At 47.9% G+C, this 15,345-nt stretch overlaps 2 non-coding genes and 1 pseudogene across 2 annotated transcripts; 2 read left to right on the top strand and 1 right to left on the bottom strand.

Annotated features, from left to right (window-relative positions):
* Positions 1-739: 739 nt before the first annotated feature.
* LOC137325687 (U1 spliceosomal RNA) lies at positions 740-903 on the top strand. Its single transcript, XR_010963931.1, has one exon. It is a non-coding gene; the product is annotated as a U1 spliceosomal RNA (small nuclear RNA).
* A 1,983-nt stretch (positions 904-2,886) lies between these two features.
* LOC137325849 (U2 spliceosomal RNA) lies at positions 2,887-3,090 on the bottom strand (annotated as a pseudogene).
* A 5,330-nt stretch (positions 3,091-8,420) lies between these two features.
* On the top strand, positions 8,421-8,584 carry LOC137325939 (U1 spliceosomal RNA). The gene has a single exon (XR_010964056.1). It is a non-coding gene; the product is annotated as a U1 spliceosomal RNA (small nuclear RNA).
* Positions 8,585-15,345: the final 6,761 nt, after the last annotated feature.

Below are 15,345 nucleotides of genomic sequence, written 5' to 3'. Positions count from 1 at the left end.
ATTGCTAAATTTAAATCTGAGATAGACAGCTTTTTGGCAACCAAAGATATTAAGGGATGTGGGCCAAAGGCAGGTATATGGAGTTAGATCACAGATCAGCCATGATCTTATCAAATGGCGGAGCAGGCACGAGGGCTGAATGGCCTCCTCCTGTTCCTATGTTCCTAAAACACAAGACGTGTTAAAGGCTGGTTAAACTGTTGAACGACGTTAATGTTTCAGAAGTGCATATTGTGAGTTGTGTGTCAAGCTGCTCCTGACTAGGCCCTGTCCATTGTCATGTTAATCCCAGGGCAGGGCGGGACTGCTTTGACCAGGAGACCTGTTTTCTGGGACGCAGGCGTGACATTCCAGGCCAGGTCAGGGAGGGACCTGCCACCCACGTGTGACATTCCAGGGAGGCACCTGCTTTGTGCTGATTCGAAACTACTACTATAGCGACAACTTGCAGTTCAATATTCCTACAACAGCGCGCGTGTATATATTACAACAACAACAACTGGAGGCGGGACATTTCCCTCGAAGGGCGACACGCAAACAACCATCGCCGGCACCGCATTGCTGCAGTATTTTCTCCGAGAGTATATCATCGGATATAGGGTCCAATATTTGAGCAGAATTAATCTCTCAGAGCATCAGCACGTTGCGAGCGAAGGGACATTCTGATTTTTAAAACCTGCCGTTGCAACCGTAAGAGGCAGTGAATGCTGTCAAGTGGCACTGTGTGGCGACATAAGGCATACTTACCTGGCAGGGGAGAATCTGTGATCCCGAAGGTGGATCTCCCAGGACGAGGCTAGCCCATTGCACACGGGGTGTGCTGACACCTGCGATGTCCCCAAATGCGGGATACTCGACTGCAAAATTTGTGGTAGTGGGGGACTGCGTTCGCGCTCTCCCCTGCATTGAAACTAAAAGTTAGATTTTCGATCCAGTAGTCCACCAATCGGATGGGAGGCGTTGTTTTGTGTGTGTGTCTGTACGTTATGTCAGTCAGTCAGTCTCTCTCTCTCACTCAGAGGCTGCTGTGGAAGGAAAGGTTTTTAAAAAGAACTTGCATATTGAAAGAAAGATGTGTCTGAAGCTGCTGGGCCCTGTCCATTGTCACATTAATGGCAGGGCGGGGCAGGACTGCTTTGACCAGGAGACCTGTTTTCTGGGTCGGAGGTGTGACATTCCACTGATTTCCCACCCTCCCGTCCTTCCTTCTGAACACCTTTGCCGTTTAATCGAGGGCCAAAAGCCTGTGAAAGGGAAGGACCAGCCGGCCGGCCCCCTGCTGGTCGGTGCTGCCAGTGGGGCCGGTGTGCGTGTTCTCAGCCTCATGTCCAGGTTCCTCAGGGAGGTTGAGGCAGCTCCCCTGGTGGTCTAGTGGTTAGGACTGTAGGGTGCTTTGGGGTTGTTCTCACCCTATTGATCGGTGCAGATATCTGGTCCCCGGTCTAGCCAAGGAACACTTATACCTCATGGACCGGGAGTTCAGGAAGACAAGACTTTTGCTAACGCACCCGGTGATGGATCACATAGCCGAATGGCACAGAGAACACACAAACTCGGTGTTTGAATTTAATTGGAATGTTGCTTTTATTATTCCATCAACACGAAGAAAATAACGATAAAAACGGTCCTGCACAGTACATTGAGTTACACACACCCACTACAGTACCTTATCCCGCTAAACTAAGAGGCTGGTGGGGACCCTGGAGACACCTATCACACACACACACACGTATGGTTGGGGCTCACCATTCCTTTACACTCTTCGGTCTGGCTGACCGGTTCTCTCACATTGGTTTCGTTGGAAGCTGCTCTCCTCCCTGGAGAGCTCGGGTGAAAAAAAAAGAGCGAGCAGGAACTAAGAGAGAGAGAGAAAGAGCTGGAAAAGAGATAAGAGCAAAGAAGCAAGAGAGCAAGAACCAGAGACAGCAAACAAGCGCAAAAAACAAGAGACCAAAAGCAAGAGAGCAAACAAGAGAGAGAGGGGTTTCGAGCTTCCACTTATATACTCCTCTCTTACAATAGTTTTTGTTGTTAAATGAGGCACTCCATGTCTGTTTAACAGTTCTTACAAAGTTGTTAAGAGTCTTTAATGGCTTTTGATGGTCTCTCATCATGTTGCAATTGCTTCTCTCGATGGGCCATTGTTCTTCGAATTCATTCCGATCGTCGAGCACTTGCCACACAAGGCTCCCTTTTCACCCCACGTCCTCGCTGTCGATTGGTTTTGCATCAGAACCGAGGCATGGCTCCGCCATGTCTGGAGCAGTTGCCTCTCTCAATGACCGACTGCCTCTCGAATTAGTGCTGATCATTGACCACCTGCTGTTGGTTTTGCATTGAAACAGAGACTGGTGACGTCTCACCTATCCTTCCATCTTAGGATTTTGGTCAATGGCCAAAGTTTTCCAAACTCGGAAGAGGAGGAATTCCCAGAATTCTTACAGGACGCAACCTTTCAAACTCGTTGAGACCTGGGTTCGAATCCCGGTCGGGGGGAGCGACTTTCTGGTGCAGATTAATTGGCAGCATCAAAGAAAGTCTCCTTTTCTGAGTGCGATGCTCCACCCTCACCACCACCGCCTTTTCCTCTCCTTGACAGACAGACAGAGAGTTCAGGAGCACGCACACTTTAATCTCGCAGTTTTCATTTGTACGCACAAAGACACGCAGACCCTGCTCGTTTAAAGTCAACGACGTCAAGGTATTTTGCAGTTTGAATTATATCGCTGCGAGGGAGCGAGGGGCACTCAGCCCAGGAGAAGAAAAGAATAGCAATGAGCTGAGAAAGTAAGTGCAATATATCAGCTTTATTCTGAGTAATAATCCATACACACGTAGAGAGACGCTGGGAAAGAGCTGTTTTTTCCTTTTGAATATCTCCCCAGAGGGAGGTGCACCGTTCCCAGAGACACTGCAATACTGGGTCGATGCGTGGAGTGGACGGAGCAAGCCCCTATTCCATCTCCCTGTTCCAAAAATCAATTTAATATATGGTCCCCAGATAGGGGACGTATCAGATATTAAACTGATAAGAACAGATTTTTTTTTTTTTTTTTCTGACACTCTGGGGTGCCTTATTGCCTTACAGATTCATTCCAGATTTCTTGCAGTGACATTACATCAAGCCAAAGCTCTACAAGCCAAAGCTCTACACTCTGCCCGAGGGGATTTCTCCCTGACTGCATCCCCCCGGCATACAATGGCAGGAAGGCTCCAAATGGTTGCCTTCCCCCACTTGACCACTTGATCTTAGCCAAAAGGCCGAGAAGCGATAACGCGCTCGATGTGAATTGATCTTGGGTCCTGTCTGCCCTCCGTCCTTTGACTCTGGCTGAATGTGTCTAAAGCAGTCTAGAACCACTGCCGTTCTCTCCCGCTCTGGGCACAATTTTGCCACCATTTCTAATTGCAACAGTGGATCGGCTTAAAGAAGTTGCCGCTTTTACCTTTCTCGCTCGGATTGCTTGAGAGATTTGTAAATTTGCCAGTAGTCCACCAATCAGATGGGAGAGGGTTGTGTCTCAACGGACCTCCGTCAGTCAGTCTCAGTCACTAACTAACTGCCGTGGAAGGAAACCTCTTTAAAGAAAACTAGTGACGTGATGTGACGTGTCTGAGTGAGATTACAACAGGCCAATTGAGAAAGAGGTGAGGTGCTGACAATCAGCAGCTTGTGTTTAAACATTCGTTCCACAGCAGGCAAGACCAATGAAAAGAAAATACTGCAGATGCCGGCTTGGCTGGCTGGCTGGGTGGAAATGGGAAATAAAAACTGAGTACAACAGAGCACCGAGTGAGACAGCTGAGAGTTTGGTGAGTGTGGGAGTTTGGTGAAGTGGGGGAAGGAGGTGCTGCTTTGTCTTGCTTTTCCTAACTTTTTCCGCAGAGCGGCGGCGGACCTGAGCAGCAGAATACTGAGAGTGGGGAATAAAAGCAGCAGCAGACCTGCAACAAGAGAAAACTACTGTGCAACGTCACAGGTGAGGCAGGAGAGTCCGAGAGGTGAGCACAGTGTAAAAGGAGACAGAGAGCGGGAGGAGAGTCTGAGAGGTGAACGCAGTGTAAATCTAAGGCAAGTTATGGCAGCACAGCTCGCACCCGTGATATGTTCCTCCTGCCCCATATGGGAAGCCATGGACACTACCAGGGTCCCTGGCGACCATGTGTGCAGGAAGTGTGTCCAGCTGCAGCTACTGGCTAACCGCATTTCGGAGCTGGAGCTGCGGGTGGATTCACTGTGGAGCATCCATGATGCTGAGACTATTGTGGATAGCACGATCAGTGAGGTGGTCACACCGCAGGTAAAGATTACGCAGGCAGAAAGGAAATGGGTGACCGCCAGGCAGAATAAAAGGACTAGGCAGGTAGAGCAGGAGTCCCCTGGGGCCATCTCCCTCTCAAACAGATATACAGCTTTGGATACTGTTGGGGGAGATGGCTTATCAGGGGAAAGCAGCAAGAGCCAATTTCGTGGCACCACGGGTGGCTCTGCTGCACAGGAGGGGAGGAAGAAGAGTGGCAGGGCTATAGTGATAGGGGATCCAATTGTAAGGGGAACAGATAGGCGTTTCTGCGGCCGCAATCGTGACTCCAGGATGGTATGTTGCCTCCCTGATGCTAGGGTCAAGGAAGGTAGATCGAATCGGGCCAGGACCTACTCCGTTAATGGTAGGGCGTTGGGGAGAGTTATAGAACAAAGAGATCTAGGAGTACAGGTTCATAGCTCCTTGAAAGTGGAGTCACAGGTGGATAGGGTGGTGAAGAAGGCATTTGGCATGCTTGGTTTCATTGGTCAGAACACTGAATACAGGAGTTGGGATGTTTTGTTGAAGTTGTACAGGACATTAGTAAGGCCACACTTGGAATACTGTGTACAGTTCTGGTCACCCTATTATAGAAAGGATATTATTAAACTAGAAAGAGTGCAGAAAAGATTTACTAGGATGCTACCGAGACTTGATGGTTTGACTTATAGGGAGAGGTTGGATAGACTGGGACTTTTTTCCCTGGAGAGTAGGAGGTTAAGGGGTGATCTTATAGAAGTCTATAAAATAATGAGGGGCATAGATAAGGTAGATAGTCAAAATCTTTTCCCAAAGGTAGGGGAGTCTATAACGAGGGGACATAGATTTAAGGTGAGAGGGGAGAGATACAAAAAGGTCCAGAGGGGCAATTTTTTCACTCAAAGGGTGGTGAGTGTCTGGAACGAGCTGCCAGAGGCAGTAGTAGAGGCGGGTACAATTTTGTCTTTTAAAACGCATTTGGACAGTTACATGGGTAAGATGGGTATAGAGGGATATGGGCCAAGTGCAGGCAATTGGGACTAGCTTAGTGGTATCAACTGGGCGACATGGACATGTTGGGCCGAAGGGCCTGTTTCCATGTTGTAAACTTCTATGACTCTATGTCGCGGAGCAGCTCCAGGACATTCTGGAGGGGGAGGGTGAACAGCCAGTAGTCGTGATCCATATTGGTACCAATGACATAGGTAAAAAAAGGGATGAGGTCCTGCAATGTGAATTTAAGGAGTTAGGAGATAAATTTAAAAAGCAGGACTTCAAAGGTAGTGATCTCAGGATTACTACCAGTGCCATGTGCTACTATTTATAGGAACAAGAGAATAGACCGGATGAATGCGTGGCTGCAGGGATGGTGTAGGAGGGAGGGATTTCGATTCCTAGTTCTGGGAAAGGTGGGACCTGTACAAGCGGGACGGGTTACACCCGAGCAGGTCCGGGACCAATGTCCTCGCGGGGGTGTTTGCGAATGCTGTTGGGGAAGGTTTAAACTAGAATGGCAGGGGGATGGGAACCTGAGCGGGGAGTCAGAAGGGAGTAAAGTTGAGAGCAGCATGAGAGGGGAAGACCCAGGGGAAATTTACAATACAAATAGTACAAACAGTTGTTCAAGAACAAGTGAAAGGGAAAAGCGTATAGCAGCAGAAACAAAGTGTACATTAGGAACTACAGATAAAGTGAAAACTAGAAGACGTAAGGAGATTAACCCAGCACCAAAGCTGAAGGTCAGGCTAGGGTGTGTGGCCCAACTAAGAGATCTATATACAAATGCACAGAGTATAAGGGATATATTAAATGAACTACAGGTTCAAATTCAAATTGGAAGGTATGACATGATAGCTATTACTGAGACATGGCTGCAGGATGGTCAGGATTGGGAACTAAATATACCAGGTTATAAAGTCTACAGGAGAGATAGGTAAAATGGAAGAGGGGGAGGAGTATCCTTCGTGATTAGAGATGAAATCACTTCAATGATAAAGGAGGATATAACGAGAGGTAAGCAGCCAACAGAGACCTTATGGGTTGAATTGAGAAATAGGAAAGGATCTAAGACTATGTGGGAGTTGCATATAGGACCCCTGGCAGCAGCTCTGAAGTGCTAGATTGTATAAATGCAGAATTAGACAAGCGTGTAACAAAGGCATAGTGGTCTTAATGGGGGAACTTCAACCTTCACATAGATTGGGAAAAGCAGACCAGCAACTGTCAGAAAGGTAGTGAATTTCTTGAGTGTGTCCGGGATAGTTTTCTACCTCAAGAATTTTCAGTTAATCAGAGAGAGCCAGCATGGATTTGTGAAAGGTAGGTCGTGCTTGACAAACCTGAATGAATTTTTTGAAGAGGTGACTAAAGTAGTGGATAGGGGAATGTCAATGGATGTTATTTATATGGACTTCCAGAAGGCATTTGATAAGGTCTCACAGAAGAGACTGTTAGCTAAGATAGAAGCCCATGGAATCGAGGGAAAAGTACGGACTTGGTTAGGAAGTTGGCTGAGCGAAAGGCGACAGTGAGTATGGATAATGGGAAGGTACTCACATTGGCAGGGTGTGATTAGTGGAGTCCCGCAGGGATCTGTCTTGGGGCCTCAATTATTCACAATGTTTATTAACGACTTAGATGAAGGCATAGAAAGTCTCATATCTAAGTTTGCCGATGACACAAAGATTGGTGGCATTGTCAACAGTGTAGATGAAAACATAAAATTACAAAGCGATATTGATCGATTAGGTGAATGGGCAAAACTGTGGCAAATGGAATTCAATGTAGACAAATGTGAGGTCATCCACTTTGGATCAAAAAAGGATAGAACAGGATACTTTCTAAATGGTAAAAAGTTAAAAACAGTGGATGTCCAAAGGGATTGAGGGGTCCAGGTACATAGATCATTGAAGTGTCATGAACAGGTGCAGAAAATAATCAATAAGGCTAATGGAATGCTGGCCTTTATATCTAGAGGACTGGAGTACAATGGGGCAGAAGTTATGCTGCAGCTATACAAAACCCTGGTAAGACCGCACCTGGAGTACTGTGAGCAGTTCTGGGCACCGCACCTTCGGAAGGACACATTGGCCTTGGAGGGAGTGCAGCGTAGGTTTACTAGAATGATACCTGGACTTCAAGGGTTAAGTTACGAGGAGAGATTACACAATTTGGGGTTGTATTCTCTGGAGTTTCGAAGGTTAAGGGGTGATCTGATCAAAGTTTATAAGATATTAAAGGGAACAGATAGGGTGGATAGAGAGAAACTATTTCCGCTGGTTGGGGATTGTAGGAGTAGGGGGCACAGTCTAAAAATTAGAGCCAGACCTTTCAGGAGTGAGATTAGAAAACATTTGGAACTCACTTCCCCAAACGGCAATTGATACCAGCTCAATTGCTAAATTTAAATCTGAGATAGACAGCTTTTTGGCAACCAAAGATATTAAGGGATGTGGGCCAAAGGCAGGTATATGGAGTTAGATCACAGATCAGCCATGATCTTATCAAATGGCGGAGCAGGCACGAGGGCTGAATGGCCTCCTCCTGTTCCTATGTTCCTAAAACACAAGACGTGTTAAAGGCTGGTTAAACTGTTGAACGACGTTAATGTTTCAGAAGTGCATATTGTGAGTTGTGTGTCAAGCTGCTCCTGACTAGGCCCTGTCCATTGTCATGTTAATCCCAGGGCAGGGCGGGGCGGGACTGCTTTGACCAGGAGATCTGTTTTCTGGGACGCAGGCGTGACATTCCAGGCCAGGTCAGGGAGGGACCTGCCACCCACGTGTGACATTCCAGGGAGGCACCTGCTTTGTGCTGATTCGAAACTACTACTATAGCGACAACTTGCAGTTCAATATTCCTACAACAGCGCGCGTGTATATATTACAACAACAACAACTGGAGGCGGGACATTTCCCTCGAAGGGCGACACGCAAACAACCATCGCCGGCACCGCATTGCTGCAGTATTTTCTCCGAGAGTATATCATCGGATATAGGGTCCAATATTTGAGCAGAATTAATCTCTCAGAGCATCAGCACGTTGCGAGCGAAGGGACATTCTGATTTTTAAAACCTGCCGTTGCAACCGTAAGAGGCAGTAAATGCTGTCAAGTGGCACTGTGTGGCGACATAAGGCATACTTACCTGGCAGGGAAGAATCTGTGATCCCGAAGGTGGATCTCCCAGGACGAGGCTAGCCCATTGCACACGGGGTGTGCTGACACCTGCGATGTCCCCAAATGCGGGATACTCGACTGCAAAATTTGTGGTAGTGGGGGACTGCGTTCGCGCTCTCCCCTGCATTGAAACTAAAAGTTAGATTTTCGATCCAGTAGTCCACCAATCGGATGGGAGGCGTTGTTTTGTGTGTGTGTGTACGTTATGTCAGTCAGTCTCTCTCTCTCTCTCTCTCTCACTCAGAGGCTGCTGTGGAAGGAAAGGTTTTTTAAAAAGAACTTGCATATTGAAAGAAAGATGTGTCTGAAGCTGCTGGGCCCTGTCCATTGTCACATTAATGGCAGGGCGGGGCAGGACTGCTTTGACCAGGAGACCTGTTTTCTGGGTCGGAGGTGTGACATTCCACTGATTTCCCACCCTCCCGTCCTTCCTTCTGAACACCTTTGCCGTTTAATCGAGGGCCAAAAGCCTGTGAAAGGGAAGGACCAGCCGGCCGGCCCCCTGCTGGTCGGTGCTGCCAGTGGGGCCGGTGTGCGTGTTCTCAGCCTCATGTCCAGGTTCCTCAGGGAGGTTGAGGCAGCTCCCCTGGTGGTCTAGTGGTTAGGACTGTAGGGTGCTTTGGGGTTGTTCTCACCCTATTGATCGGTGCAGATATCTGGTCCCCGGTCTAGCCAAGGAACACTTATACCTCATGGACCGGGAGTTCAGGAAGACAGGACTTTTGCTAACGCACCCGGTGATGGATCACATAGCCGAATGGCACAGAGAACACACAAACTCGGTGTTTGAATTTAATTGGAATGTTGCTTTTATTATTCCATCAACACGAAGAAAATAACGATAAAAACGGTCCTGCACAGTACATTGAGTTACACACACCCACTACAGTACCTTATCCCGCTAAACTAAGAGGCTGGTGGGGACCCTGGAGACACCTATCACACACACACACGTATGGTTGGGGCTCACCATTCCTTTACACTCTTCGGTCTGGCTGACCGGTTCTCTCACATTGGTTTCGTTGGAAGCTGCTCTCCTCCCTGGAGAGCTCGGGTGAAAAAAAAAGAGCGAGCAGGAACTAAGAGAGAGAGAGAAAGAGCTGGAAAAGAGATAAGAGCAAAGAAGCAAGAGAGCAAGAACCAGAGACAGCAAACAAGCGCAAAAAACAAGAGACCAAAAGCAAGAGAGCAAACAAGAGAGAGAGGGGTTTCGAGCTTCCACTTATATACTCCTCTCTTACAATAGTTTTCGTTGTTAAATGAGGCGCTCCATGTCTGTTTAACAGTTCTTACAAAGTTGTTAAGAGTCTTTAATGGCTTTTGATGGTCTCTCATCATGTTGCAATTGCTTCTCTCGATTGGCCATTGTTCTTCGAATTCATTCCGATCGTCGAGCACTTGCCACACAAGGCTCCCTTTTCACCCCACGTCCTCGCTGTCGATTTGGTTTTGCATCAGAACCGAGGCATGGCTCCGCCATGTCTGGAGCAGTTGCCTCTCTCAATGACCGACTGCCTCTCGAATTAGTGCTGATCGTTGACCACCTGCTGTAGGTTTTGCATTGAAACAGAGACTGGTGACGTCTCACCTATCCTTCCATCTTAGGATTTTGGTCAATGGCCAAAGTTTTACAAACTCGGAAGAGGAGGAATTCTCAGAATTCTAATAGGAGGCAACCTTTCAAACTCGTTGAGACCTGGGTTCGAATCCCCGTCGGGGGGAGCGACTTTCTGGTGCAGATTAATTGGCACCATCAAAGAAAGTCTCCTTTCCTGAGCGCGATGTTACTTGCCACTTATGAGCCCAAGCCTGGATGTTGTCCAGGTCTTGCTGCATGCAGGCTCGGACTGCTTCATTATTTGAGGGGTTGCGAATGGAACTGAACACTGTGCAGTCATCAGCGAACATCCCCATTTCTGACCTTATGATGGAGGGAAGGTCATTGATGAAGCAGCTGAAGATGGTTGGGCCTAGGACACTGCCCTGAGGAACTCCTGCAGCAATGCCCTGGGGCTGAGATGATTGGCCTCCAACAACCACTACCATCTTCCTTTGTGCTAGGTATGACTCCAGCCACTGGAGAGTTTTCCCCCTGATTCCCATTGACTTCAATTTTACTCGGGCTCCTTGGTGCCACACTCGGTCAAATGCTGCCTTGATGTCAAGGGCAGTCACACTCACCTCACCTCTGGAATTCAGCTCTTTTGTCCATGTTTGGACCAAGGCTGTAATGAGGTCTGGAGCCGAGTGGTCCTGGCGGAACCCAAACTGAGCATCGGTGAGCAGGTTATTGGTGAGTAAGTGCCGCTTGATAGCACTGTCGACGACACCTTCCATCACTTTGCTGATGATTGAGAGTAGACTGATGGGGCGGTAATTGGCCGGATTGGATTTGTCCTGCTTTTTGTGGACAGGACATACCTGGGCAATTTTCCACATTGTCGGGTAGATGCCAGTGTTGCAGCTGTACTGGAACAGCTTGGCTAGAGGCGCAGCTAGTTCTGGAGCACAAGTCTTCAGCACGACAGCTGGGATGTTGTCGGGGCCCATAGCCTTTGCTGTATCCAGTGCACTCAGCCGTTTCTTGACATCACGTGGAGTGAATCGAATTGGCCGATGACTGGGTTTCGTGATGGTGGGGATATCGGGAGGAGGCTGAGATGGATCATCCACTCGGCACTTAGAATCATAGAAGAATCATAGAAGTTACAACATGGAAACAGGCCCTTCGGCCCAACATGTCCATGTCGCCCAGTTTATACCACTAAGCTAGTCCCAATTGCCTGCACTTGGCCCATATCCCTCTATACCCATCTTACCCATGTAACTGTCCAAAATAGAATCATAGAAGTTACAACAGAATCATAGAAGTTACAACTTCTGGCTGAAGATGGTTGCAAACGCTTCAGCCTTGTCTTTTGCACTCACGTGCTGGACTCCGCCATCATTGAGAATGGGGATGTTTGCAGAGCCTCCTCCTCCCGTTAGTTGTTTAATTGTCCACCACCATTCACGATTGGATGTGGCAGGACTGCAGAGCTTTGATCTGATCCGTTGGTTGTGGAATCGCTTAGCTCTGTCTATAGCATGTTGCTTCCGCTGTTTAGCATGCATGTAGTCCTGAGTTGTAGCTTCACCAGGTTGGCACCTCATTTTTAGGTACGCCTGGTGCTGCTCCTGGCATGCTCTTCTACACTCCTCATTGAACCAGGGTTGATCCCCTGGCTTGTTGGTAATTGTAGAGTGAGGAATATGCCGGGCCATGAGGTTACAGATTGTGCTGGAATACAATTCTGCTGCTGCTGATGGCCCACAGCGCCTCATGGATGCCCAGTTTTGAGCTGCTAGATCTGTTCTGAATCTATCCCATTTAGCACGGTGGTAGTGCCACACAACACGTTGGATGGTGTCCTCATTGCGAAGACGGGACTTCATCTCCACGAGGACTGTGCGGTGGTCACTCCTACCAATACTGTCATGGACAGATGCATTTGCGACAGGTAGATTGGTGAGGACGAGGTCAAGTAAGTTTTTCCCTCGTGTTGGTTCGCTCACCACCTGCCGCAGGCCCAGTCTGGCAGCTATGTCCTTCAGGACTCGGCCAGCTCGGTCAGTAGTGGTGCTACCGAGCCACTCTTGGTGATGGACATTGAAGTCCCCCACCCAGAGTACATTTTGTGCCCTTGCTACCCTCAGTGCTTCCTCCAAGTGGTGCTCAACATGGAGGAGGACTGATTCATCAGCTGAGGGAGAACGGTAGGTGGTAATCAGCAGGAGGTTTCCTTGCCCATGTTTGACCTGATGCCATGAGATTTCATGGGGTCCAGAGTCAATGTTGAGGACTCCCAGGGCCACTCCCTCCTGACTGTATATCACTGTACCGCCACCTCTGGTGGGTCTGTCCTGCCGGTGGGACAGGACATACCCAGGGATGGTGATGGAAGAGTCTAGGACGTTGGCTGAAAGATATGATTCTGTGAGTATGGCTATGTCAGGCTGTTGCTTGACTAGTCTGTGGGACAGCTCTCCCAATTTTGGCACAAGTCCCCAGATGTTAGTAAGGAGGACCTTGCAGGGTCGACTGGGCTTGGTGTTTTGCCGTTGTCGTGTCCGGTGCCTAGTGGTCCGATGCCGGGTGGTCCGTCCGGTTTTATTCTTATTATGACTTTTCGTAGCGAGATTTTACAACTGAGTGGCTTGCTAGGCCATTTCAGAGGGCAATTAAGAATCAACCACATTGCTGTGGGTCTGGAGTCACATATAGGCCAGACCGGGTAAGGGCAGCAGGCTTCCAAAACCCTGGTTAGACCGCACCTGGAGTACTGTGAGCAGTTCTGGGCACCGCACCTTCGGAAGGACATATTGGCCTTGGAGGGAGTGCAGCGTAGGTTTACTAGAATGATACCCGGACTTCAAGGGTTAAGTTACGAGGAGAGATTACACAAATTGGGGTTGTATTCTCTAGAGTTTCGAAGGTTAAGGGGTGATCTGATCGAAGTTTATAAGATATTAAGGGGAACAGATAGGGTGGATAGAGAGAAACTATTTCCGCTGGTTGGGGATTGTAGGAGTAGGGGGCACAGTCTTAAAAATTAGAGCCAGACCTTTCAGGAGTGAGATTAGAAAACATTTGGAACTCACTTCCCCAAACGGCAATTGATACTAGCTCAATTGCTAAATTTAAATCTGAGATAGACAGCTTTTTGGCAACCAAAGATAGAATCATAGAATCATAGAATCATAGAAGTTACAACATGGAAACAGGCCCTTCGGCCCAACATGTCCATGTCGCCCAGTTGATACCACTAAGCTAGTCCCAATTGCCTGCACTTGGCCCATATCCCTCGATACCCATCTTCCCCATGTAACTGTCCAAATGCTTTTTAAAAGACAAAATTGTACCCGCCTCTACTACTGCCTCTGGCAGCTCGTTCCAGACACTCACCACCCTTTGAGTGAAAAAATTGCCCCTCTGGATCCTTTTGTATCTCTCCCCTCTCACCTTAAATCTGTGCCCCCTCGTTATAGACTCCCCTACCTTTGGGAAAAGATTTTGACTATCGACCTTATCTATGCCCCTCATTATTTTATAGACTTCTATAAGATCACCCCTTAACCTCCTACTCTCCAGGGAAAAAAGTCCCAGTCTGTCTAACCTCTCCCTGTAAGTCAAACCATCAAGTCCCGGTAGCATCCTAGTAAATCTTTTCTGCACTCTTTCTAGTTTAATAATATCCTTTCTATAATAGGGTGACCAGAACTGTACACAGTACTCCAAGTGTGGCCTCACCAATGCCCTGTACAACTTCAACAAGACATCCCAACTCCTGCATTCAATGTTCTGACCAATGAAACCAAGCATGCTGAATGCCTTCTTCACCACCCTATCCACCTGTGACTCCACTTTCAAGGAGCTATGAATCTGTACTCCTAGATCTCTTTGTTCTATAACTCTCCCCAACGCCCTACCATTAACGGAGTAGGTCCTGGCCCGATTCGATCTACCAAAATGCATCACCTCACATTTATCTAAATTAAACTCCATCTGCCATTCATCGGCCCACTGGCCCAATTTATCAAGATCCCGTTGCAATCCTAGATAACCTTCTTCACTGTCCACAATGCCACCAATCTTGGTGTCATCTGCAAACTTACTAACCATGCCTCCTAAATTCTCATCCAAATCATTAATATAAATAACAAATAACAGCGGACCCAGCACCGATTCCTGAGGCACACCGCTGGACACAGGCATCCAGTTTGAAAAACAACCCTCGACAACCACCCTCTGTCTTCTGTCGTCAAGCCAATTTTGTATCCAATTGGCTACCTCACCTTGGATCCCATGAGATTTAACCTTATGTAACAACCTACCATGCGGTACCTTGTCAAATGCTTTGCTGAAGTCCATGTAGACCACGTCTACTGCACAGCCCTCATCTATCTTCTTGGTTACCCCTTCAAAAAACTCAATCAAATTCGTGAGACATGATTTTCCTCTCACAAAACCATGCTGACTGTTCCTAATTAGTCCCTGCCTCTCCAAATGCCTGTAGATCCTGTCCCTCAGAATACCCTCTAACAACTTACCCACTACAGATGTCAGGCTCACTGGTCTGTAGTTCCCAGGCTTTTCCCTGCCGCCCTTCTTAAACAAAGGCACAACATTTGCTACCCTCCAATCTTCAGGCACCTCACCTGTAGCGGTGGATGATTCAAATATCTCTGCTAGGGGACCCGCAATTTCCTCCCTAACCTCCCTTAACGTCCTGGGATACATTTCATCAGGTCCCGGAGATTTATCTACCTTGATGCGCGTTAAGACTTCCAGCACCTCCCTCTCTGTAATATGTACACTCCTCAAGACATCACTATTTATTTCCCCAAGTTCCCTAACATCCATGCCTTTCTCAACCGTAAATACCGATGTGAAACATTCGTTCAGGATCTCACCCATCTCTTGTGGTTCCGCACATAGATGACCTTGTTGATCCTTAAGAGGCCCTACTCTCTCCCTAGTTACCCTTTTGCCCTTTATGTATTTGTCGAAGCTCTTTGGATTCTCCTTTGCCTTATCTGCCAAAGCAATCTCATGTCCCCTTTTTGCCCTCCTGATTTCTCTCTTAACTCTACTCCGGCAATCTCTATACTCTTCAAGGGATCAACTTGATCCTAGCTGCCTATGCATGTCATGTGCCTCCTTCTTCTTTTTGACGAGTGCCTCAATCTCCCGAGTCATCCAAGGTTCCCTACTTCTACCAGCCTTGCCCTTCACTTTATAAGGAATGTGCTTACCCTGAACCCTGGTTAACACACTTTTGAAAGCCTCCCACTTACCAGACGTCCCTTTGCCTGCCAACAGACTCTCCCAATCAACTTCTGAAA

The sequence above is a fragment of the Heptranchias perlo genome, chromosome 9 (assembly GCF_035084215.1).
Source record: "Heptranchias perlo isolate sHepPer1 chromosome 9, sHepPer1.hap1, whole genome shotgun sequence".
Lineage (NCBI taxonomy): Eukaryota > Metazoa > Chordata > Chondrichthyes > Hexanchiformes > Hexanchidae > Heptranchias > Heptranchias perlo.
Note: the sequence above shows the minus strand (reverse complement) of the source record. Positions and strands in the feature narration are given on the sequence as shown.